Source organism: Eschrichtius robustus, chromosome 11, assembly GCF_028021215.1.
Source record: "Eschrichtius robustus isolate mEscRob2 chromosome 11, mEscRob2.pri, whole genome shotgun sequence".
NCBI lineage: Eukaryota > Metazoa > Chordata > Mammalia > Artiodactyla > Eschrichtiidae > Eschrichtius > Eschrichtius robustus.
Genome location: NC_090834.1, coordinates 28,636,874 through 28,640,949, shown reverse-complemented (window position 1 = coordinate 28,640,949; position 4,076 = coordinate 28,636,874). Strand labels below are relative to the sequence as shown.

The 4,076-nt window shown below is 58.0% G+C and overlaps 1 pseudogene; it reads left to right on the top strand.

Moving 5' to 3' along the window:
* The first annotated feature begins 2,454 nt into the window (after positions 1–2,454).
* LOC137771715 (GTPase HRas-like) lies at positions 2,455–3,805 on the top strand (annotated as a pseudogene).
* Positions 3,806–4,076: the final 271 nt, after the last annotated feature.

Sequence of the window (4,076 nt, the reverse complement as noted above, 5' to 3'; positions counted from 1 at the left end):
ACTCTATTTTACACTCTATTCTAATGCTGCTAAAATATAGTAGAAAGCAGCAGCATAGCACATGGAGATCAGCTCGGTGCTTTGCGATGACCTAGAGGGGTGGGATAGGGAGGGTGGGACGGAGGCTCTTGTGCACTGTTGTGCACTGTTGGTGGGCATGTAAATTGGTGCAGCCAGTACGGAAAACAGTATGGAGATTCTTCCAAAAATTAAAAACAGAACTACCATATGATCCAGCAATTCCACAGCTGGGTATTTACATGAAGAAAAGGAAAACACTAATTCAAAAAGATATATGTACCCTTATGTTCATTGCAGCATTATTTGCAAGAACCAAGATATGGAAGCAACCTAAGTTGCTTCATCGATAGATGAATGGATAAAGAAGATGTGTCATACAAACACACACACACACACACACATATACACACAGATACACACACACACACACACACACACATATATATAATGGAATACTATTCAGCCATTTTTAAAACAAGGAAATCTTGCCATTTGCCACGACATGGATGGACCTTGAAGGCATGCTAAGTGAAGTACGTTAGAGGAAACCAATACTGTACGATCTCACTTATATGTGGACTCTTAAAAAATAAAGGAAAACATCTTGCTCATAAGTACAGAGAACAGATTAGTGGTTGCCAGGGGCCAGGGGTTGGGGTTTGCGTAAAAATGGGTGAAGTGGGCAAAAAGGTAAACCTTCCTGTTATAAAAGCAGTCATGGGAAAGTCACGTACAGCATGGTGACTCCAGTTAATAATAAAGAAGGGCTTGAATCTCAACTTTCACACTTAGTACCTCGGGACTGACCTGGGATAGGTGAGTGCCTTCTCCACACCTCAGATTCCTTCTCTGTGAACAGGAGCACAATCTGCTCGGGGTGTTAGCACAATCAGAAAGCACCAGAAAGCGCTTGGTACCTATTAGGCCCTCGCAGTGTGCAGTGGGGCTGAGTGGGGAGGATCGCGGCTCCGAATCCACAGCCTTCCTTCCCGACCCTGGGAAGGGACCATAGCCCCCCAGCTTCACCTGCAGCCCCGCAGGACCGCCCCGGGAAGTGCTCAGTAAACGGAGGAGCACAGAGCCTGGAGCCTGGGTTCACTTTTCTCTCAGAACAAATGAAACTTGGCTGTAACAGGAACATTTTCCAGTTCTCTCTGTTTCTTTTTATTATTAATTAGCTTCAATCACTTCAGCTTTCCAAGCCAGTCCAGGAGTTGGCCTCTAGATGTGCTCAGGGGCTGCAGCGGCGGGGCCAGGTGAGGTGACTACTGTCCTCTCCAGGCGCTCGGACGCGTGGGGGCGCAGGTGAGCCGCGGTCAGAGGTGCTCTGCTCTGCCTGCCCAGGCCAGCCCCTCCGCTGCATGTCCCTGGCCCTGTCTTCCAGGACCCCACAAGTGTGCTTTTTGACCCCGAGTGGAGGGCCGCCTGTGGCGATGGCCCAAGGTGGGGTATCCCACCCTCCAGAGCCCCATGGACCCCTCCAAAGAGCACGGCACCCTGTGGCCATCAGACACACCAGGCGAACCTGGGCTTTAGAAAGCCACTGCCCACTTTCCCTGCAAGGGACCCCCTACTTTAAGCATCACAAAACGGGGACACCCCAGCTAGGAGACTTGTTCCCAGGCCCTTTTCCTTTCTCACCTGTCCCCTTGTTCCCACACCTCCTTTGAGTCTTTTCCTGTGATCAGCTTCTGCTTCCTGGAGCTCTGGCCCCCGCCTGCCCACCTCCTCACCTGCCTTATGTTCTCCAAAGTTCTTCTGGCATTGGGGCCTGTGGGTTTCCCTTTATTTTCCCTTTATGTGGATCTTTCCCTTGGAGCAGAGCCCGATCCTGCCAGGGCAGGGTTTCTTTCTGTCTGCCTGTCACCCTGTGCCTGGAGCAGCACCTGGCATGCAGTAGGCGCTCAGTGAATACTTGTCAGATGCACCAGCATGCCAGGTGGGCGGTGGCTGGAGCCAGTTGTCGGCTGCCACTGGCCAGTCCCGGCACGCTGCTGTGCCCTCCACTATGGCAGGGCTTGTTCTCGTGGGGGCACTGGTAACCTCAGCCTACGGCAGCTCCAGTTCAGGCCTTTTGCCTACCCAGCAGCTTCTAAGTCAGGTGCTTGCTTGGGAGATGTTCTCAGCTGTCCGTTCTGCCTTTGCGGGGCCGGCTCCCTGCTTCTCCCACACAGTCATTAAGTGCAGCTGGAGGTCGGACCCCCCTCCCACCTCTGGGCTGGAGGTGTCACAGGTGAGCGTCTGGTCCACCCTTCTGGCTGGGGCCCCTGTTACCTGGGTGTCTGGGCACAGAGGCAGGCCGGGCCTGGGCAGGCTGGCCCAGGGAGCTCAGTGGGCATGCCCTGCGTGGTCTGGCCATGCTGTGTGAGGCTTCCTTGGCGGGTGGGACAGGAGACCACTGCAGTGCCTTGTGCTGCGGTCCCTTGAGGACTGATGACGGAGTATAAGCTCGTGGTGGGTGCCAGAGGCGCGGGGAAGAGTGCCCTGACCATCCAGCTCATCCAGAACCACTTTGTGGATGAGTACCATCCCACCTTAGAGGTGAGCCGGCCCGGCTTCCGTCCACAGTCCAGCTCCTGACACGGGCTTGTCTCCCACCCGCTCTGCAGGAGGGGTCTCCTTGTCATTGGTCCTGGGGGGCACGAGAGGAGCTAGGGAGGGTCCCATCCATGGAGGGCTGGCTGTCTCTAAGCAGTGTCCTCCCCAGGACTCCCACCGGAAGCAAGTGGTCATCGATGGGGAGATGTGCCTGCCAGGCATCCTGGACACAGTGGGCCGGGAGGAGTAGAGCAACATGCGGACCCAGCACATGCGCACCCAGGAGGGCTTCCTCTGTTTGCCATCAACCACTCCAAGTCCTTCAAGGGCCAAATCCTTCGAGGACATCCACTAGTACAGGTGAGCTGCCCGGCAACACTCGGTGGCTTCCCATCCGCTCTCTGCGTGTCCTGGGTGCAGCCGAGCCCGCAGCCCACCGGCCGGCTCACGCCTTCCCCCTTGCAGGGAGCAGATCGAGTGGGTGAAGGAATCGGACGACATGCCCAGGGTGCTGGTGGGGAACAAGTGAGACCTGGCCACGTGTACTGTGGAGTGTCGGCAGACCCAGGACCTGGCCCGCAGCTATGGCATCCCCTACGTGGAGACTTCAGCCAAGAAGTGCCAGGTGAGCAGGAGCTACACCCCGCCCCGCCCAGGAGCAGCTCCCACTGCCCCCTCTCCCTTGACGCAGGGCAGCCTCTCTGGCTCTGGCTGCAGCTCCAGGACCCTCTGGGACCCTCTGGGACCCCCGTGACCAGCAGCCTCTTGCACTAAGTCTTCCCTGACGTCAGGGCAGTGAGGCAGGCCAGGGTCCGAGTCTGGGCTGACACAGCTCCCGGGGGATGTGGAGGTCCCCGGAGAGAGCTGCCCTGACCAGGCTGGACCGGTGACCCTGGGGCCCCGGGGCCTGTACCCCCAGAGCAGCAAGTGGTCCCAATCGGCCCAACCCCCCAGGAGGTCATGGGGGAGTTGCTGAGGTCAGGCCCCCCACAGAGTGGGCCTGGAGCTCAAGACAAGCAGGTCCTGGCTCCCCATTCGCGGGCCGGGGTGGGGAAGAGGTTGGGGTTCCAGGTGAGGCCAAGGCTGTGGCCCCCCAATGAGCCGGCCCCGTCTTCCCAGGGCGTTGAGGATGCCTTCTCCAAGCTGGTGCGCAAGAGCCGGCAGCACAAGGCGAGCAAGCTGAGCCGGCCCGCCCGCCCGAGGGGGCGGCCTGGGCTGCCTGAGCTGCAGGTGCCTGCTCTCCTGACTGAGGCACAGGCGACAGGCATGGAAGAGGCACAAGCAGGGAAGATGCAGGGAAGGAAGTGCTGCCGCCGGAGCCCGGCCAGCCCAGGTAGGTGGACAGGGGGACCATAAGTCTGCCGGGACGCTCTGCACAGACTGTCGTGAACTGATGTCACTGGCCCCCCAGCTATCGCTCTCTTCAGCCCCATACTGGTCCACTGGGCACATGCTGGTCACTGTAAATTACTTGATGGGCTTGACCCTGGTGTTTGGCTGAGTCCGGGAGGCTGTTG